This window comes from Lycorma delicatula, chromosome 7, assembly GCF_047948215.1.
Source record: "Lycorma delicatula isolate Av1 chromosome 7, ASM4794821v1, whole genome shotgun sequence".
Lineage (NCBI taxonomy): Eukaryota > Metazoa > Arthropoda > Insecta > Hemiptera > Fulgoridae > Lycorma > Lycorma delicatula.
Genome location: NC_134461.1, coordinates 7,709,441 through 7,733,081, shown reverse-complemented (window position 1 = coordinate 7,733,081; position 23,641 = coordinate 7,709,441). Strand labels below are relative to the sequence as shown.

The following is a 23,641-nucleotide window of genomic DNA, read 5'->3' as shown; positions in this document are numbered from 1 at the left end:
GGGATGGTTTTATTGGTGATAGGGTGGGTGTATCGCAATGAGAGAGATATTTGGATTTTTTTTTTTGTCTTCAGTCATTTGACTGGTTTGATGCAGCTCTCCAAGATTCCCTATCTAGTGCTAGTCGTTTCATTTCAGTATACCCTCTACATCTTACATCCCTAACAATTTGTTTTACATATTCCTGCCTGCACAATTTTTTCCTTCTACCTGTCCTTCCAATATTAAAGCGACTATTCCAGGATGCCTTAGTATGTGGCCTATAAGTCTGTCTCTTCTTTTAACTACATTTTTCTAAACGCTTCTTTCTTCATCTATTTTCCGCAATACCTCTTCATTTGTCACTTTATCCACCTGTCTGATTTTTAACATTCTTCTATAGCACTGCATTTCAAAAGCTTCTAATCTTTTCTTCTCAGATACTCCGATCGTCCAAGTTTCACTTCCATATAAAGCGACACTCCAAACATACACTTTCAAAATCTATGCCGTTCATTGTTTCTTGTAAATGCTTTTTACTCTCGGCTAGAATTACTATATCATCGGCAAATCGTAGCATCTTTATCTTTTCACCTTGTACTGTTACTCCGAATCCAAATTGTTCTTTAACATCATTAACCGCTAGTTCCATGTAATGATTAAAAAGTAACGGAGATAGGGAACACCCTTGTCGGACTCCCTTTCTTATTACGGCTTCTTTCTTATGTTCTTCGATTGTTACTGTTGCTGTTTGGTTCCTGTACATGTTAGCAATTGTTCTTCTATCTCTGTATATTTGGATTATCAAATTTATTAGTTTCCGAAGCTTTTGTTGGAATCAAATTCATACTTGTACGATTTTGAATTTATTAAAATTTGTTTTGTCGAATCATTAACCGATCTTATTTTGTCGATAACTCTTTGTGCTTCAAAAAAAAAACTTGAACTTTAAATAGCAATTCAGTACTGTAATATTAAACAACAACAGGTTTCATCGGTGACTATATCTGGTTCTTCATTTTTTAAGATTCCTGATTAAAAAGAAACCGATAGAGGGTTGTAGTTTTTGAGGATGGATTAGATGTTTGTAGCTCTAAAAATCTAAAATATACATTATACGCCAGCGGTTCTAGCGATGATCTTAATGATCTACTCGTGAGAAAATGCTTTAAATGAATGGGAATTTTCATAGTATACAAAGTATATTGTAAATGTTTAGATCAAAATTAAAAGGTACGTAATTTTAACTGGATCTGTTCATCACAAAACGATTGAAATACAAAAGAAAGCCAGTAAACGTAATACGCATTAAAAAAAAACTACACGACCTATAATTTTTTATTTTTTAACATTTCTCATCTACTTATTACAAACAATTTTATAATAAGCATTTTTGTTGTAAACAATTTTATATAGCATGTTTAAAGCTGTATCTGTGTCTTTGAGCTGCTGTTGCAGCTATATTCACATCTTATGTGTAAAAAAAAATAAAATTTTTATCATCGTCGAGGTATTTACTGTCTACATCAGCTTTTAGCAGACAAAACAGGATGATACTGGCTTAAGACAATGTTAAAATTGTAAGCTATATGTTGAAGATATCATCCTACAGTTTTTTCACAGGATAACTGAACTGTGTAAGGTCTAGCGTTGTTTTGATGGAACAATACGCTTCTAGTCGGTAGGTTTAAATGTTTTCTTTGAATCGAGTCCAAAGCATCTACAGAACTTTACAGAATGTTTACAGTACAATTTAGCGATCGCTTTTTTTTACAATGAAAATTTACCGGCAGCATTTTGAGAATTTCAAAATATTGTAGGCAATTGAGGTTGCAACATTGAATTTCTTGCACAGAGATGAAAGAAGTTTTGATTGTACTGAATCGCAGTTCGGTTTAAGTTCGTATTGATGCACCTACGATTCGTTCCCAGTATGATCCTCTTAAATGTTTACCGAAAGAGATATCACAAGCGTAGGTTCATTCGATTTATTTTATGCTCATCAGTCGGTTATCTAGATACTAACCACTTTTTTTTTACATTTCTCAGATATATATAGTAAATATTCATCTGAACTTATTTATTCTATCCGCATCAGTTTGATTCCGATCTGAACCGATTGACCAGACCGATCTTCTTTCAATAACTACTTAACGTACTTGGGAGACATAGATTTTTGTATAATCATACAGGTCTCTTACTGAATATCATATGCTTATAAGCAAACCTACCGTGCTGATGTACACGATATTACATTCGGCTCATTGAAGAGTCAGAAAATTACACAGAACCAACCAAAATATTCACTTATCAGTCGGCATTCCTGGTACGTACTATGTGTTTCTTGTTCTTGAAATATTTTCACGGATTATTTATATTTACCATACCTACCACTGTTTGGTCTCGCGACCCGTAGATTTAGATGTAGATTTTAGAAAAGATAAAAATCTTTGTTTTCTATTCACGTCAGCCAGTATAGTTTGTTTATTGTGCAGCATAGGGTTGAAAATAAGTATTTGGATGGACTCGCAAATTAATAGCGATTAAGATGTGACAAAGAAGCAACTGACCTCTTGCATACAAGAAAATTCCGGAACGGTATCGCATTGAAATCGATTCACGGCAACGGTCGATGAAGTGTGAGAAAAGGGAGAAACCAGGAGAAGAGAATGATCGACCCATAACATAATTATCGATCCAGATAGTCGGCTAACTTGCCCAGATGGTATGGTACAAATCAGCCTATAATTCCTTATCTTATATATTAAGGTGGATTATCCTTCTTCCACAGTATCATACACAAGTGGTTGCACTTTTCAAACAAAAGAATAGGCTGTGGAATAAAATTAATTTACCTTTGTTCTGATATCGCTTATTAATCGCATAGGTATATAGTTTGAGTAAGATTTATTTAATGTTATCAAAATTAAATATTAATAAATTCAGAAAAATATTAATAAAATTGATATTATGTAAAATTAAATTTATTAGATTTAGAAAAATTTAAGAGTTTTAAAACTAATTTAAAATATAAAATTTTATAACAGGGAAATTAAGAGTGCTTTAATTGATATTTTAAAGAAAGGTTAAATCAATAATTCATTAAAAAGAGCAACAAAAGAACATAAGAATATTAGTGTTAGTTTTAGTCTTTTGGTTTAAGCTAACGGCGCACTAACAAATGTATACAAAGTGGACTGCATTTAGAATGGGAAAACCCATGAGCTTATTCTATTTATAAATCCCAGGGTAACATCTGTGCCAGCAATAATGGAGATGAGCCAAACTTCTTTTATCCACCATTCCCGGTTGAAAATCTAACGTGCCATGTGGAATTCAGCCAATATTTGATTTGACAAGCGCATGAACACTTGTGACTGGTATGAACATAAAGAAAAGCGGAAGTTTTTTGCGGAACGCACAAAACCTATTTTTGTCATATTGAGTTAAACAAACTCTATGACTTAAATGCGCCATACGGTTAATCACCCTCGCATGAACAAAAATACACTGAGAAATAAACTTATTTCAAACTACTGTTAAATATAATTTTAAACCGCTCTATGAATTCAGAAGTGTTTCTTATAAAAGTATATATTTTTCATTCAATGAAGTAAAGTGTTCAGTTTTCTTTGTTTAGGACATTAGTTTTAATTTTCTAGTTAACTTCTTGTGAATAAGATTTCACACAATCTGGCTTTTTTTATGATATAAATATTTTTTAAACCGTTGTATTACACCATTATATGAAATTTTATAATTTTCTATTTACTTTGTGAAAAAAATTGCATTCAAAACTGGTGTTAAACAAAGCAAAACAATATGTTACTATGAACTAAAAGTAAATAAAATAAAGGTTTTAGAGAAAAATGTTTTAATAAGAAAATTCTTTTTATGGATGGATTAGTTATTGTCCATGTGTGGCAGATTATAAAATTATCTGAAGAAAACTAAAAATTTTCAAAATATTAATTGTGAAAATCCTGTAACAGTTACTGATATAAAGAATCCCTGCCATCTTAAACTCAAGTGGTTTTTCCCCTTTTTTAGTTCCCTGTATGAAGTAAAGGAAGTATTGTGATCATGAAAAATTTTGGTTTTCAGATTTCAAGGGGAATATCCATTTTGACCATCCCTGAATTCATTTTGTGGATTTTCTAATTCAATTTCTGTTTAATTTTATTTAATTATTCTGGAATTTCTGTTTAATTTTATCTACATAAAATTAACTTCAGAGCGACTGAAAAATAGACTCTCCCAAGAACAACATGCATATACACTGAGGCATATATGCCTGATCTTTAATAAATTGCAAAATATTCTTATCTTTTAGTTCACAACTCCTCTAATATTGTCAGACAATATTCTCCCTAAGTCAGAGTTGATCATCATTTCATTTACTGTTTTTTGTTGCCAATCATTTAATCGTTCTTTGGTTTGAAAAAATACTCCTGATCTTAATCTGTGAACACATTCTCTAGTTTTCAAATTTTCTCTATATTTGTCCTCTTCTCTTTAATTTTTTTATTCTTCCCTTGTTCTTATCATTTTCTTCCTCTTCATATTCATCTTCTTGTAGTTTTTTCATCTGTATTTATTCATGTTATCTTTCTTTTTCTTGTATTATTGTTTCTTTTTCACTGGATTATTCACCAAATAATCCAATAATAAAAACATTTTACACTTTAAGGTCATAATTAATATTTGTAACCAGCACACGGGAATTCACTAAACAGAATAGTTTAATTATTATTAACTTTTATTTATACGACACACCAGAAATCTGAAACTTTTGTTGATCAGCAACTCACAAAGATACGAATAATTCTGATCTAATAATAGGAGTAATACCCTTATTACTCCTATTATTAGATCAGTCCCAATTATCAGTAGAAGTCCCTACTTTTACTCTATTCTAGTATTTCATGTAAGATTGTTGAAATGATGATGATTGATGAAAAAAAAAAATGATTCAGCAATTACGTAATTGTAGTGAATTGGAGGATCGTATCTCACTTTCAAATGAAATAAGTTTAAAATGAAGTGCAGCAAAAAATGTGTATATGTAATTTAATAAGCGTACAAGGAAGTCATGTAGTGTCCACATCAGATTCTTTTTACTTTCTCATCTAGTGCTATAGCTGTAGAAGGTAAAGTATTGTATCAGTCAAATTTTATATGGCATTGATAGATTGTGCTTTCATATTATATGTATTTTGGTAGAATCTGATAAGCTGCTTCTATATTTCTTGCTCTTTCCTTTAGAGATATTATAGGTTTTCCTGTTGGTGTTAACCATTCTCAAAGATATTTATAATTATTTACTCTTCTAATTTCATTTTCATCTCCCTGGTGTTATTTTTCTTTCTTTAATCATAACTTCTATTTTACAAGAGAAATTAATAATCCAACTTTACCAGCTATTTCTTAATAGTTTCATCTGTATTTTTGTTTTTTTGTCTTCTGTTAGAATTGCATATCATCTACATTAATCAGGCAATCTACTTCAATCCCTGAAACTCCTAACTTTAATTCCTTTTTTTTTAATTCTTTTCTCCATTCTCTTATTACTTTCTTCAGTACTACATCAAATAGTACTAGTGAAATCGCATTCCCTTGTCCGACTCCTCCCTCTACTTTTGATAATGTATTTGCAAGAGTACCTTTGATTAATCATCTAGTTTATTATCCATTTAAATTTAAATTCTTATCAATGTTTCCCTGTCCATTGAATCATATATACTTTTTGATTAGCAAAAAAAATTATTAAATCTTTATGTTTATATATTTAGAATTTAACAATTGTGCTTAGATTAAATGTTTGTTTGCAGCATTACCTCTAGGCTCTAAATCCTAGTTAGCATTATCCTAATTCTTTTTCTACTTTTTCTGAACTACTATTTTGCAATGCACTTGACTGTTTGCATTTTCTATAGGTAGACTGAAATAATCATAATCATAATGATGGCAGGGCCCAGACATATTTGTCTTTGCAAAAAGCAAATAACAGTAATTGAAGATTTCAAATTTACTGAAAAATATTTCAGATTAAAGATGTTAAATATTTTATAATGATATGCTGATCTCTGTAGTGGAGTGGTAACATCTTGGCTTTTCATCTGTTGGTCCCAGGTTTGAGTTCTGGTCAAGCATGGTGTTTTACACAAGCTACAGAGTTCATTATCATTCATTAGTAATGAATGATTAAAGGCATCAGCCTGTTGTTGATAATAATAAAATATATAAATATTAATTTGTAACTAATAAGTAAATTACTTATTTACTAAATAAGTAAATGGCAATCGGCATTAATGATTAGAAGGAAGCAATGCGTCGGGCATAAATTTGAACTATTAAATAACAAAATTTTATAAATAATAAATAATTAAGTTCAAATCTATTGGCAAGTTATTATTTTTTTTGTTTAAATATTTAAACTAATTTTAAAAATGCTCTAAAAAATAAAAAGAATAACATTACGTTAACATTTTTTTTTTTTTTGCTAACATTACAAAAGTACTACCAAATTAAAAATGATTAATCCCCTTAATTTGTCATTAACTGCAAAAAGTAAAACTTTTAAGGAGTGAAAAAGATTTAATTTAACAATTTTTGTATTTATTTTACTTAGAGAGAGGATTTATTAAAAAAAGGTTTGATTTTTTTAGCAAATTTATTTAATTTAAATTTCTTCATTTTATTTTAATCTAAAGTATGGATGGATCTAAAAAAAAGAACCACTAACCATATGGAAATAAAACACTTATGAAAAAATTGCACAAGACAGAAATTTGTGTATCTTCATAAAAATAAAGAGCAACAGAGAAAATTGATACACATGCTCTGCACATACATATGTACAGAATGAATCAAAAGTATGGTAACCCTACAACAATTTTAAAACCATTCCAGATATAATACTGTAACTTTCAGAATAAGATATCTCAACTACTTTACCTTTTGACAAGAAGTAGAATTTCAACTCCTCCTTCTGGGGGGGGAGGTCCAGGGGGGTTGTAACTCTTAAACAGTCCCTTTGTGTGATACATAATTTTAAAGGTCTCTTTAAGAGAAGAAAATGGTATAAATAAGAAGTTTGTATGATGTCTGTACCAAAAATGGCAGTAGGATAAAGTTTGGATTTTTATAAAAATTACATTGATAACAATTTAAGGAACTGATATCGCAAATAAATAAATTTATTAAAATTTTATTAAATGGATATAAATATATAATGGATATTATTAATTGATTTATCTATATATATATATATATATATATATATATATATTAAGCATTACATTAGCTTAATAAATGTTCATTTCATTTTAATAAATGTTCGAAATGTCCTCAGTCTGTTGTTTGATAATTGCCAATTGGTTGTAAAAGGATGATACTGCATTATTCAATGATTCCCTAGAGACATTTTGTGCTTATTCTCCAATTTTATTTAGTTAATCATCAATATCTTGGGGCTTATTATAATGAAAGTAATCCGATGGTGACAAGTCAGTTGATCTTGCTGACCATCAGTTGGTCCATCAGTTTTCCAGGAAAAAATGCATTTAAAATTCCATGTACCTGAAAACTAACATGAGGTGAGGTATCGTCTTGTTGAAGCCAAATGTTTTGGAAGTTGGGGCCATCCTAACCCCACACAGGAAGGCACTTTTCATGTGACGGTTTTGGTCATCACACCACCCTCTCCTTACCTAGCCCTGACACAAGACTGAATGACTTTCAATGTTTTGAATATTTGAAATGATATGGTCAAGAAGCAAAGCCTATTTAAAAATACATTTAAATTTTCATCAACAGATATAGGCCCTAATCAATCATCAACCAACAGTACCTACCTGTACATTTACTTTGACTGGATACTGTGTATTTGCCTCACGATACCGGTCTGAGTTTGTATCAGTTCAGTATCGACAATTATGGCGATTTATATTGCCATTTAAAAAAAGGCCTCAACACTGAAAACTGTTGTTTAATAAATTAGGATCTTCTCATATATCGTTCATCACAGTTTCACAGAACTCAAGTCTTCAGTCTCAGTCATTTTCATTAAGTTCTTGCACAAGACAAATTTTGAAGGGTTTAACATTTTCACTTTTTAATTTGAAGTACTAAACTTTGGTTAATGTTATGTCCTTATGCTGCTGTTTGAGTTGAGGAATGAGGATTCTCAATAAGTTCTTGCATAATTATAATAAAATGATTTATTTGTTGCAGATTTAGGCCTCCCCTATTATTAATGCTCACTGTTTCATCATTTGATGCTTTTTAAATTAGTAAATGTTGCACTGACAATTCACTAACTTCATTAAACGATCTAACTTCTCTCCTGTTCACTAAGTGACATGTTAATAACAATGTCAGCAGGTAGCACAGAAAAAATTAATTCAGTAAAATAAAACTACAAAAAAGGTAAAAAAGATGTAAATAACAAAAGTGGCCTACAAATGTGGTAAAGGTAGACAAAATCAATTAGCCAAGCAATTGCAATAAATTCTTAAAAGAAACTAATAGTGTAGTAATTAAATGGAATATTTCACAATATTGAGGTAAGCTTAATTTTTGCAACAGATGTGAGAGACCATCAATGATCAACTGATCAGCAGGATTAGGTGACATTTTTATTTATTTATTTATTCATTAAACTATAACAAAAACATTTTTTTGTGTTAAAAAATTAAACTTTACAATTTAAAAAATTTAAATTTTACTTTTAAATACTAAATTTAATAATTTTCAAAATCCAAATTTTATCTTGCCGCCATTTTGGGTATATACATTGTACCAATTTTTTATTTATACAATTTTTCTTGATATAAAAAGACAAAGTGACTTTTAAAATTATATATCACAAAGATTATTACCATTTAAAATATTTTATTTACAACCCCGGACCACTTCTCAAGAAGGGGTTGAAATTCTCTTCCTTGTCAAAAGGTAAAGTAGTTGACAGATACCTTATCCTGAATGTTACACAGTACCCTATCTGTAATGGTTTTAAAGTTGTTCAAGAACTTTTCCTTACTTTTGACTCAATCTGTATATATATTAAATTAAATATAAACTAAAAAAGCAGATAAGTTTTGGTATTTTTGTACCATATTAATTCCAAGAATCGATTTTCGTGGTATCCCACATCTTCAGTTGTTATTAAATTCTATAATTTAAATTTTTTATACATTTCTAATAAATTTGTTGAAATAATCTTTTTTGAAAATTTACAAATTATAAATAAATCTGTTTTAATATAATTATAGAATTTAATAACTGATGTTGGAGGATCCTGCGAAAATTGATTCTTGAAATTAATGTGGTAAGATTAACTTATCTATTTCTGTGTTTTGATGTTTTTATTAAACAGTAGGTTAATATGTTAATGAATTATTTGAATTTAAAAAAATATAAGTATATAAATTTTAAAAGCTTTACCTGAGAGCTGTTCAGCCTTTAGGCTTATTGTGTAGCCACTAATAAAAAAAAAACCTCCAGCCTTGGTACTGAGAGGGTAGTTCTCCTTTATTATATGATGGTGCAATGCTTTGATTTTAATTTAAAGGTCCTAGCATCCTCAGGACGGAGGATGTAGCAGAGTTTGACTAACATCCTCAAAACCAATAATAGGGAAAAATGGATCAACTACAGGAAAATGGGGTTATTCCAGTAAGGTTGATTTCACATCAGGGAATTTTAAATCTTGATCTTTCTCAGGATTCTAAATGAATCTTAATTAATGGTCGGTGCTTTTAAACAACAATATTTGGAAGGTAAATTCTGAAAAATTGGGCAAATTTCTGGATATAAATGATCAAAAATTCAAGTTATAAGGACATGAATTTTTACCTAGTCATCAGTGTAAAGAATCTTGATGACTAGGTCATCCTTTACCAAATTTATACAATTTTCATTAGTTGATCACTTCTGTGATTTCTGAGGGTGTAGATCCCTCTACTAAATCCTTCACCAGGACCTTCTCACATTAAATCTTTAAACATCATGCCATCATTCAGTATTATTTACTAGGGGAGAGCTGCTCTTTGTACCAACCCAGAGGTTCTGGTTTTTGTATTTGATTCTGCAATGTGGTATTGGGGTGTTTATATAAATGTTATTTGGATGACCTGTTTATTCAGCAAAAGCAAATAATTCTCCTATTAACATACCCAGACTATAGCTGAGTTTACAAATTTTGTAAATATTTGATGTGTTAATGATGACAATTTATTAAAAAAGCTCTATTATGTTATATTAAAAACTAAGTTTTGTGCTTATTTAAAATGAAATCTATCTGTTCATAAAAAACAACCTGAAAATTTAAGGTATTATCATAGTAACATTACCTTACTCCAAAGACAAAGACTGTATTAGATTCAGAATAATTAATATTATTGCTATCAACATTTTAAGTATATGTTTAATGAAATGTAGCTATAAAAATATGTCCATATTCCTAAATATCAGATAGCATTATTTAATAGATATTGCTATTTAGTTAATTATATATGATATAAATATCAAAAATGTTAACTTTTTCGACTGTTTTAAAAGATATTTAACTACTACTATCAATTTTTCTTGACTTATTGATCTTGTCTAAATGTTTTTTACTTCGTGTTACTTATTTAATGATGATTATGATATTATTTTATTAGTCATTTATTTGATATATTGTTGAAGATGATTGATTGTATATTGTTAAAGAAATTGTATGAAGGTGATAAGTGTGTATGTTTTTACATCAGATATGTTATCTATTCTATTAACCAGCACAAGTCGTTCTCAATTTTTGTATTTTTTTTTATCTTCAGTCATTTGACTGGTTTGATGCAGCTCTCCAAGATTCCCTCTCTAGTGCCAGTCATTTCATTTTAGTACACCCCCAACATCCTACATCCATAATTTGTTTTACATATTCCAAATGTCTGCCTGCACAATTTTTCCCATCTACCTGTTCCTTCAATATCAAAGCGACTCTTCCAGGATACCTTAAGATGTGGCCTATAAGTTTGTCTCTTCTTTTAGCTATATTTTTCCAAATGCTTCTTTTTTCATCAATTTGCCACAACAATTCTTCATTTGTCACATTATCCACCCACCAGATTTTTAACATTGCCTACAGCACCACATTTCAAAAGCTTCTAATCTTTTCTTTTCAGTTACTCTGATGATCGTCCAAGTTTCACTTCCATATAAAGCTACGCTCCAAAAATATATTTTCAAAAATGCTCTCCTGATGTTTAAATTAATTTTTGATGTAAGCAAATTATATTTCTGACTGAAATCTCATTTTACCTGTGCTATTTGGCATTTTATGTTGCTCCTGCTTCGTCAATCTTTAGTAATTATACTTTCCAAATAACAAAATTCTTCTACCTCCATAGTCTTTTCTCATCCTATTTTTATATTTAGTGGTGCATCTACTTTATTTATACTACATGTCATTACTTCCATTCTGTTCTTGTTTATTTTCATGTGGTAGTTCTTGCAAAAGGCTTCATCCATGCCATTCATTGTTTCTTCTAAATCTTTTTTACTCTCAGCTCGAATTACTATATTATCAGCATATCGTGGCATCTATCTTTTCACCTGGCACTGTTACTCCGGATCTAAAGTGTTTTTATCATTAACTGCTAGTTCTATGTAAAGATTAAAAAAGTAGCTAGGATAGGGAACATCCTTGTTGGACTTTTTTTATTACTGCTTCTTTCTTGCTCTGATTATTGCTGTTACAATTTGGTTCCTGTAAATGTTAGCAATTGTTCTTCTATGTTGTCTATGTTATCAAATGCCTTTTCTATGTCTATAAATGCCATGTTTGTTGATTTGTTTTTCTTTAATCTTCATTCTACTATTAATCAGAGTGCTAAAATTGCTTCCCTTGTCCCTATACTTTTACTGAAATCAAATTGGTGTTCTCCTAACACTTCTTCCACTCTCCTCAATTATTCTGTACAGAAATAATTTTTTTTTTATTTGTTCTAGAGTTTGAGAAATATCATTTATGTACCCCCCATAAATGGGGGAGTGTCGGACTCGCACAAGTTCGGCACAGTACTCAGAAGATTAAGTGAAATTGATATGGTTGTTTAAGTCCTACTGCCTACGCCCTTTACAACTATTGAAAGAGCTGTTGCCCTCTTTTGGGGATCATTCCTTAATCTAGCTCTCAACAGATATCTCCGATATTGTTGTACCTTCGGTCCAGCTACTTTATATCACTGAGCACTCAAGCCCCCTCACCATTGGCAAGGTGTCATGATTCATTAGGGAGACTTTTGGTATATGCAGGCTATATTTTATTTACACAAATTGTATTTTTGAAATAGATTACATAGAATAAATAAATGAATAGTTATATTGAGAAAATTTTTATTACGACCTCAACTTCTTCCTGAAAATATAATAAGTAAAATCATATTAATTTTTTTCTTTCTATTTTCATTAATATTGTAATGCATAATTATTGTAATTTTATAACAATCTTTTCACATGAATACTGATTGTTAGATTGTAGAAAAGTACAAGTACATTTAGGACTTTGTATTTTCTTTTTGAATGTAAATAACAGTTTCTTTTTATATTTCTGTGTCTAGTAGAATTCATTTTTAATTTTTTAATTAGTTAAATTATTACAAATTTTCTTTTCTGTATTTTATAATTTTAATATTGTATTTTATTCTGAAATTTAATTTTTAAACTTTACTAACCTTGAATTATGACAAGAGCTAAATAACTCCTGGTAAATTCATTATCATCTAGTTTTCAGCCTGGTTGTGATTCTCTTATGCCACCAATGGTGTCTCAACAGCAGTGGCGATAGAAGCAACGGTTGGATACCTCTGCTCTTCAGCATCATCAGCAGAGATTGGTTTCTATCCTAACCCTTCTCCTTCATTCTCTTGTAATTTTCAGTATTTATCTCATATATTAATTTCATCCTTCTTCTTCCTCCTTGCTTTCTTTCTCCTTCTACTGACCTTTCCGATGTAGTTGTTAAGATTCTACTGCCCCTAATCACATGTCCTAACCTGTTTCCTTCTTTTGTGTGCTTCCTACATAAGTGTTCTTTCTTCTCTAATACTGTTTATTAATTCACCTTTCTCTATCCTTCCCCATATCAACATTTCAGAAGCCTCAATTGAGTCCCTCTCCCTCTTCCACTTGTCCATGCTTCTCTTCTGTATAATAAAACAATTCATAATAACATTTGGATAACATTTCCTTAACTATGTCCAAAGGTTTAGACATAGAAATTTTGTCTTCTTACTGAAAGAGCTTTCTTTGTCTTTGCTGTGTTTCCTTTTATTTCCATTGCTTTCTTCCAGTTCTCTGTCATCATAATCTCACCAAATATCCATAATTTTTAACTTTTTTTATTTTTCCTTCAACAATGAACAATGAGGATTTAATGGAAAGGAAAAACCTCATTGTTAAATCCTCATTGTTCTTTACTTCCATTGCTCTAGTTTTCCTATATTTATTTCCATTTCATCTTTAAAAACATTACTTTTTCCAGGTTTGTTTACAGTTTTACAACACATGAATTACCATACTATACCATACCATCAGCAAATCATCTTATTTTTCATCCTTCTATTTTTATTTCTTGATAATTTATAAACTAACAAAAAATTTAAGAATTCATAACTCTAATCGCTAAAACTGATCTAATTATTCAAAAGATAGAAACATTGTTTGTATAAAAAAATGCAAGCTTATTAAGTATATACTTTCAGCCTTTTTTGAACTAAAATAAGCAGAAAGATTTTAGAGTTCAAGAGTAAAAAAAAAAATTTTAGTAAACTTCACTCCTGCTGTCAGGAAACATGATTTCTTTTACTTTTAAGTAATAAATTTACTTAATTTTCAGCATATTATTCTATATTTATAATATAATATATGAACTGAATATATGAATGAATATATAATATATATAATATAATATATGAATTTATATTATAATATATAATATATAACTTTTTTAATTTATTATTGTTTATTTTTGGTAAATAAATAAATCAAAATCCCTCTATTCTTACAATATTCAAATTGTTCCATCTATTTAACAAAATATTTGTTTGCTTTTGTATTATGAAACATGACAGTTATTTACTAGTTGTTTATTTTATTTCTGTTGCATCATAATTTAATTATTTCTGTATCCATACAGTAGAGTTAATGCAAATTTGGTTACCTTTTTTCCTTTTTTTTACAAACTACTTCCTTTTCATTCAATAAAACATAGAATATGGTTAATAAATTAGCATATATAAATATGAAGAATTTTATAATATTATCTAACCAGTTTGTATTCAGATGAGTAAATGGAAATTCATTAAACTTAAATAAAACCCACTGGAATTTTGTCAAAAATGAACCTATATGACAATTTTAACTGATTCGTCATTTGAAATTTTTTAACATTTTAATAAACATTTCATTAATTCTGATAAAAACATGACAAAAATAGAACAAAATGTTTATTTAATACTCCTTCATAAACGTATGAGCTTTTTTATTCAATTATAATATTTTTATATCCCATTACAGCAAATGAAATTGAGAAGGAATTAATAATAGAATTTAAAACTGAAATAAAAAGTCAGCTAGGCACTTTACACACTCTATAGATCATTAAATATTTTAAAAGTCTTTACTTATTATATTAATTTATTTATTAAATAATATAATGGAGACCAAGTAATTACTATGTATGTATAGATTACACCATGTTCTTCTCACAATTATATGATGCAACATGTGTTTAATGACATACAATGATTATAGATTAAAAACAGATTCCCCTAACATAGGGTAACCTTGACCATAAATCAATTGAATTTTATGATATTTCAAAGGACACTTTTCTTGATATCTAGTGCAGTTTTCTTAATTTAAAATCTACCCATTTTAGTTTTATTCCTTATTTATGTAATGAATGTAATTCCCTTGTTTATGGATATAAGAAGCTCTAGGTGTTACTTGTTACATCCATGGATTTTTAGGCCAGAATACATAGTTATGTAATAACATACAATATATTGAAGGCTGGGGACAGTATTGAGGAGCAGTTAGTGTTAAGATATGACTTGCTTAATAATCTCCTGTAATTAACTTTCCATTCTTCCACACCAATTAAGTTCCTCTTAAAAACTTCTTTTGCATTCGTTTTCAATGGCTTTAGCACTTGCCATACCTCGCTCAATTTGGAACATTCCAAGAAAGCATCCACCCTGTTACACGTCTCTTCCAAAGAACCATTCTTTGCTCTCTTCACCATCTCTTTTACTTCATAAGAATTCTGACGACACTCTTTTCTATCTTCTGGGTCAGCTGAGGCCAGCCACCAATGGTAAACTTCCTTCTTGCATTCTTTGAGTTCTATCAAACTGTTTGTCTACCAATAACTCCAGTTTCTCTTACTACATTTAACTTCTTCACCTAAGGCTTCCTTTGCTGCACCATGTATATATTCCTTTACCATTTTGTTTACTTTCTTCACTACCTCGCTGAAAAGAACTCATTCTCTATACTGAGTGTATTTTATACATTTGTAGAATCATCTTTCGGAGAAACAAGGTTGTATTTACCTCATGCTGTACACTCTGGTTCTCAGTTTTATTCCTGTTGTTGTCTCACAGACGTATATTTAATTTCATCTTTGATTTTACAAGAAAGTGATCTGACCTACATTCAGTTCCTGTATACACTCTAAAATCCTGCACATCCATATCTGAAATCTGTTCCATCACCATATAATCAGTAATTGACCTTAAATCCTTTGTAGGCTGCCCCCACATACATTTGTGGATATTTTCATCTTTAAAAAACCATTTGTATTTTTAGGTTGAATTGTTTGTAGAGTTCAATTAATCTCCTCCATTATCATTCATTACTTTCTCACCAAACTGACCAACTACTTTATCTGCTATTTTTCCCCCCATTTTTCTATTAATATCATCCATTAGCAGCACTTCTCTTTGACTTCCTATCTTGGTTAATGTTGTGGTCAAATCTTCATAGAATCAGTGTTTCAACTCTACACTTGCATTGTCAGTAGGTGTATGAACCCCAGTAATTAAAATCTTATGTCCCAGTAATTCAAAGTTCACAGAAATTAACCATTTGCTTATTTCTGCTCAGTCTTTTACATATGTTTGAAACTTCTTATGGATTGTTATGGCAATCTCAGCTTTAGCGTGCTTGTTCTTATTGACACCACTATAAAACATTATATATTTATCTTGTGACTCATTATGAGATCCCTTCATCCTGGTTTAACTTAATATGGCTACATCCACATCAAATTTCTTGAGGGTCTTAAAAACTTCTTGATATTTAGTATTCAGGGTGATTAATCCATTCCAAAATAAATAATACTTTTGCAATTTTGTTCTTTATTAACTGTAACTACAGTCCTATTCAAAGGCTTGTAAAAACAAGCCTTCATCTCTCTACAATGATCTAGGATATCCTCTTACTCTACCCCTGAAAGGAACCAGGTGTAGAGTAGTTCATCATGTGTTTTACAGCCTTGGTGTAGGGCTCTACTCACAAATGTCTTATGATGTGTTCAAACCACTGAAGTTAACTTCCCTTCAGTGGTATTAAACAAAGTAAAATTATAATGTACAGAGTATTTGAAAAAGATTGTACAATATTATGTTGAGTATTCCTAACTTCAATAAAAAAGAAAAGGTTCTTATAAAACTCTGTCCACCATTTATTTCTCCATCATTTGTTGTTTCTTAATTAGAAATTTATAACTCCAAAATGGATTGAGCTGTTTGTTATATATTTTTAAAGAAATATTTTCTATAAAATAAATAAATGTGAAAATTATATATTTGTAAGTTTCAAAATGAACCATCTTAATTTTTCACTCGACAATAGCTTAAAAACTAAATGTTCTATTTATAAGCTAAAATTGTGAGCATTTCATTGTGAATAAAATGACCCTTCTTTTTGATGTTTAGTATGTAGTCCTTTAGCTGACCAAAATCGAAAATAAAGAGTTCATTAAAGCCAAATTATATGCAAAATTTACATCATAATAACTACAGTAAATCACAATGATATATTATTACATAATTTAACCACTAAAATAAGTTAATTAAAAAAATAAATTAAAACTTCTTTTTTAAACAGTTGTGGACATTTAGCCTGAAAAACATGCCTCAATCGGTCCATTAGTGAAGATTAATACTTCCCGGAGGTGGTATTGTCTTTTTTCAAATAGTCTATAAACACCAAATCACGAAAATCCCCAAAAAACAGTAACCATGACTTTTCCTACCGATGGATCCGTTTTTGCTTTCTTTGGCGCCCTATCACCTGCTCCCACCCATTGTTTGTTGGCTGCTATTTTGGCGCCAAAGACCAAAACAGTGAATCCATGTTTAATTTAGTTTTACAAAATGTTTAAGAAATTCAGCGGAATCACATTTAAGTAAGTTTAAACAGCCTCGAAAATTATTCAATTGAATGCATTTGTGGTCGGCTGTTAATAAGTGCAAAAAGCTTTTTCATACTCAAAATTTCGTCTAAAGTGTAGTGTACATAGTCTCTCAAGATGTTTGTAATGTTACCCATCGGTTTGGTCTGGTGGTGAACGCATCTTCGCAAATCAGCTGATTTCAAATTCGAGAGTTACAATGTTCAAATCCTAGTAAATGCAGTTACTTTTATACGGATTTGAATACTAGATCGTGGATACCGGTGTTCTTTGGTGGTTGGGTTTCAATTATCCACACATCTCCATTAATTGTCGACCTGATAATGTACAAGACTACACTTCACTTACACTAATAGAAATCATCCTCATTCATCCTCTGAAGTAATACCTGACAGTGATTCCCATAGGCTAAACAGCAAAAAGTAATTTTTTGTAATGTCAGCAAGCTAGAGGTGATAATGCTCAACAAGCTAGTGGCATTTGGGTTGAAATTTTGACAAGGCTGAAGGTTGACATTTTGTAATGTCCACCGATCATTTAATACGGCTTTTTCTGATGATTTCATAGGTAGTAGCAGTTTTTTGGCGTTCTGAGTGTTCACCATCTTGAATGAATGTGCGACCACATTTAAATTTAGCAACCTACTTTTTACAGTCGAAAATGAAGGGAAAGATCCTTTAAAGTGGAATTTAACAGTTTTTATCTCCGTCAAGGTTAAACATTTTAAAACATTGTTCTTTATAATAGCTCAACTTTTATTTTTTCATTCTTTAGAAAATGTGTCAAAAGTTGTTTGCTCTCTTCGATCGACACAAACAAGCAGGTAAGCATACAAGTCTGAAACATTGCAGCACACCATCTAATGGATCGTATTTAACAAATATCATTGGTCGTACTTGTCATTTCTGTATGATGCAGTACTGTATCATAAATCATGATGCAGCTGCATTGTTTTCTTACAAATACAGATTGTCTGCCACAACTTAGATTTCTCAATTTTAAAAAACAGTGCAGTTTTTTAATTAAAATTAACTTTACATATCAAACTTATAAATTTTAAGATATAAAAGTGTAGGCACTCTTAATTTATTCAAGGCTCAATAACTCAAAGGTGCAATTTTTAGTTGTGGCACAGTTGTTCTAGGTGAGCAATAAAAGAAAATAAATTTAAATAAAAAATATCTTTTGGTAAATTATGACTTTTGTAACTTAATGCACTATTCATGAATAAGTGAAACTAAACTAAATAAATGTAAATGTGCTTCCAAAGAATATTGCTAGAGGTCCTGTTCACATCTTTTATTTTATCACGGTTAATGATGATGCTTTTCTTGGTGGTTAGGAAACAACTTTAGTTTATAATAAAATAATATGTCTGATTTATTAATTTTCACTTTCATAATGCATGAAATTACTCTTTGAGATCTCAGAAGTAATTATACAGCTCCTTTATCAATGAAGATACAGGTGGAGTATTATTAATATGTCTTCCTTAAAGTTGTTGGAAACCCTTTATCTTTTGGTCAAATAATGTATTTAGTATAATCATACTTAATTTTGTAAAATCTAATGTACAAACATTTGAGATCTTATATTCTTCAGCATATTGGACTGTGAATTTTGTAAGCTACATATAAAATTTGAATGTTAGTTTATTACTTTAAATGTTTTTCCCGTTTCTACAAAATGATTTATTTTTTTTTTTTTAGTAATCACATTTCATCATGCCAATAAAAATACCATTTAAAGTTGAATCCATGCAGTCAATCTGAATAATTAATTCATTTACTGCATTACTCCTGGTTAAGTGTAATACCCAATTATCCATCTATGGGACACAAGCAAATTGCTCATCTCATGCAGACACACATACATAAAAAACACAGGTTTAGAGCTTATTAACTTATTAAATAATTCAATTGATTTAATTACATTAATGATGCTTAAGTTATTAATAACTGTCAAAGTCAGATAACTTCCTTTGGCAGTTTGCCCTTACTTATTTAAACAAAGAACCAAATGTTTGAAGAATGAATTTTGTTTGTTGTCTAGAAGAAATACATAAATAAATCATTCTAATTTATACATGTTTTACATTTATATCTATTTTGTTTTCACTTTCTTTTATAGTAATAACCGTAAAACTTGAAAAAAATTATCAAAAATTATGTAGCGATGTAATTGTACTACCTATGAACATGTATGCTACTTAATGCACTTGTAAACATGATTCCTTTGCACGATTACATAGAATGCATACTTCTGAAGAGTTTTTGGTTATGTTCACTCCAATTTCTTGGCTGATAAGTATACATACTTTATTATATTTTGTGTATGTAAAAAATTTTATAAAAACCAATTAGTCATCGAGAATAACTGGTGTTATTTTTGTTATTTATATTTAATATTTTTTACAGAGTTCTGAGAATGGATAAATTTGAATAAAATAAAAAACATAAAAGAATTTCATGATACATATTAGTTACTCTTATATACCTTTGTCATTGAAGTAAAATTTATTTTAAAAGAGATCTCAGCTAACAGAAATACCAAAATTAAGAGTAGTAAATACTGATAAATTAATTGTTTTGACAAATTTCTGTGGGTGGATGCAATTAGATATTTTTAATTTTACCTAATTTTTTTTAAATTTATATTTGTATTTCTAGATATTCACACTGAGGATAAAAATATTTTTCTAAAGTTGTATGGGTGTGTGTGTGTGTGTTTTGTGTGCTTTTATTACTGTTATAACTTAAGTACAAGAAAGATGAGATGGTTGAAACAATAAGTGAAAAAAAAAATTAGATAGTTAACAGGAGTTGAACTTATGATTAACTAGATCTAAAAACTAGTACACATCCACTACACCACTTGGCCAGTGAAATGTATATTAGTGAATGTTAATTTATTGTTCTATGGCTGATGGTTTATTTAATTTAAAACAATTTGTTTATCAATATATGTATTTTGATCTTTATTGATCTTTATATATGTATATATAATATATACATATATATATATATATGCATATATATATATATATATATATATATAATATTATACAAAATATAAACCTCCAAAACACCATAATCAGATAAATTATACTTACCATATTTATTCCAATAATTAATTTTCCTGATCCCGCATTTTTAGCTGACATTGTGTTATAATTAAATTAAAACTATAATTTGTTAATATGTTTAAATTGTTTTTTTTTTTTAATTTTGAAACTTATCATGGATGTATATTCAAATTCTGCTGTCCAGTACTGGAATGATGTAATATTACACACACGTGCACACATGGACTGGGCAGGAAGCCCCTTTATGCTAGTTGCAAAATTATTCGGATAAGTGCAGCTTACCTTCTATCTACCTAAAACGTCTGTGTGGGTTCCACCATGTTCAAAGTACAGCTATATGCGCCTCCAAGGTCGGTTTTTCATCCACAACAGCATATAAAGAGCGGTCATTTCAAATGCTGACTGCACAGCATCTTGGAGCTGCTCGTTGTTGAAGTATTTGCATCTTTTCGTTTACAAAACTCAGAGTACATTGTCAGGTGTGGTGAGGTCAGAGGTTCTTGCTGGCCAAGGCAATGCAGCCAGTAACTCTTCTGGCCCACATCTGATCCAGCGATTCATAAAAATTTCATGGAGGCGTCTGCAGATATTCAAGGCAAAATGGTCTGGAGCACCTTCTTGTTGAATCATAATGATTTCTGCCATTAATTTTGGAAGCAACCAATCAATCTCAGATATTAACTGTGTTAACTAACCATGCCATCAAAACAATAATGGCTAAGGAGTTATTCAACTGTCACACCAGCCCAAATCATAACATGACGCAGATGGTGTTCGATTTCTTAAAAAAAGTGAGGTTTGATTTTCACCCAGAAAAAAATTTCAGTTACAAGAGCTTCAAAAAATGACATACAGACATAAAAGAGCATGACATACACACTCATCTGAAAACATGACATTTTTTTTATTGTTTGTTCTTGGAGACCGTTCAAACAATAACTGACATGTATAAACAAATTGATCAAGCTCATTGTCATTCAACTCATTAACTGTGGCAAGACAAAAGCATTTAACTTTCAAGCCTTTCACATATGGTCTCACATTGTCGATCTTGGAACACCTAACAATGCAGAATGTTTGCACGTTGATTTCATCGGTGATCGTTGAGTCTATGCCTCCACACCAGCACAAGTCTCAGCTCGAGTGTTTGGCTTCCCACTGTGTGGAGCATCAAAAACACTTCCTGTTGTAAAATCCTTCTTCTTCCATGTCACTAATTTTTGCCATGATGGTGATGATTTCCCAAAACGCACAAAGTCATTCATAATGTTCTTCAATGTTTTACCAATGTGTAGACTTTTTGGACCCACACACTAGCTAACGAACACTCTTCGACAGTGAACACACTCACATGCACCTTCGTTCCACACTGGACTACAACTAAGGTCATCCCACCATGAATGAACACACTGGACAATCCCCATCACCACTTATACTCCTCCTCTTTTCCAGCAGAGTGGTGAGAATTGGCAACAATAAAGCCCAATTAAGCTGAATTTATTACAGTGTAAGGAGATTTCCCACCCACCTGTATACATATACACCACCATTTAAAAACATTAAAAATGTCTGAGACTTCCTTTATGGAAATGACCATCCAGAAGTCTCATATGGAATCTCATATTTGTGTATTTTGAATGTTTTGTCTATAGAGTTGAAGCTATCTTTACACATGGTTGATTATCTTCAAATACATTTAATGTACCTACTGGTGTTTTAAATAATTCTATTGACTATTTAATGAGAAAGATACATTTATTGTGTTACACATTCTGACAGAGCTGCATATTTTGATTTTGTTCTTGATATTGTTATATTTGATTGTTTCTTAGCCTTCAAAAATAAAATATTTTCATTAATTTTTATAATAAATTCACTAATGTTTTTTCTACCCTTTTTATTATTTGCAAAATCAGCATTTAAATTAAAAGTTAATGGTTTATCATATTTCTTAAATTTTTGTTTATAATTTATTGTGTATTTCAGATATCTAAGTTTATAGGTATTTTAAATGTTTCAACTGTGTGAATGCTTAACAATTTTGACACTGACTAAAATAAATTACAGAAAAGCAATGATCGGTTAAGTCACCTAATATAATTTACATAACATTATGTACATAATTAACTGATAATATATGGTACAGTACATTACATATATTAATCATCATTTTCTCCTAACATTATATTAAGCTTCAGTTGCATAGGTAAATCTATGTCCTTGCAATTTTCCATGTGAAATCTTATTAAAACTTCTTGAATCAATTCCTTTTTAGAAATAAATAACGAATTCTCCTTTTTTGTCAAATTCAATTCCTAGGAACTCAATTCCTAGGAACTTGAATTTTTGATCATAACTAGTCAGATCTTTCATTTCAAACTCTGATGCTACAAAGTTCTTCAAAATATTTACATCATATGAATTATTAGAAACATATATAAATTGTCCACCCAAACTAAAACATACATGTCAATTTTTATAAATATACAAGGATCTAATTTCAACTAGATATACTGATATTCTTAAAATACTCACTTAAATGTTCATACCTACATCATGAACTCTGTTTCAACCCATACAATCCCTGTTTTCAGAATACAATGTTTTCTTAATGCCATCGGTTATTTCCATATATAAATAATCTTTCAATACTCCATTTAAGATGGCTGATTTGACGAATACCATAATCTTTTTCTAAGGCAATAGAAAGAATAATTCTGAGAGATGTCATTTGTTCCACTGGGGAATACAAACAATTAAGGTTTTCTTCTTGTGCAATTCACATGCAACCAACCTTGTTTTCTTCATGTTTGATTGATTTCATCATAAATACTCGTTTAGAATGTATAATCTTCATATTTAAAGGAATAGGCAATACATACCAGGTATTATTTTTATGTAATGCTTCTAGTTCTCTTTTTAAAATTATCTTCCAGCCATTATTTTTTACTGCTTTCTAATAACTCTGAGGAATCTCTGTCAGTAGAATCCCAGGTGTCGTCAAAAATGAATCATATTCATCAAATTTGAATAGTAACTTCATTTTTCATTTACTTAATTCTTCTCTTAATTCTGTACTATTAAAATTTTAATTTTCTGATCTAGTA

General features: G+C 29.9%; 1 long non-coding RNA gene across 2 annotated transcripts in view; it reads left to right on the top strand.

Annotated features, from left to right (window-relative positions):
- LOC142328062 (uncharacterized) overlaps positions 1-19,773 on the top strand; it is a 94,035-nt gene extending 74,262 nt beyond the window's left edge. Inside the window, exon 3 of one of the 2 annotated variants that reach the window (XR_012757180.1) lies at positions 19,580-19,773. This is a non-coding gene — a long non-coding RNA (uncharacterized LOC142328062). Of the gene's footprint in view, positions 1-11,976; positions 12,294-19,579 lie in introns of those variants that run through there. The other variant, XR_012757179.1, reaches the window with a different exon arrangement.
- Positions 19,774-23,641: the final 3,868 nt, after the last annotated feature.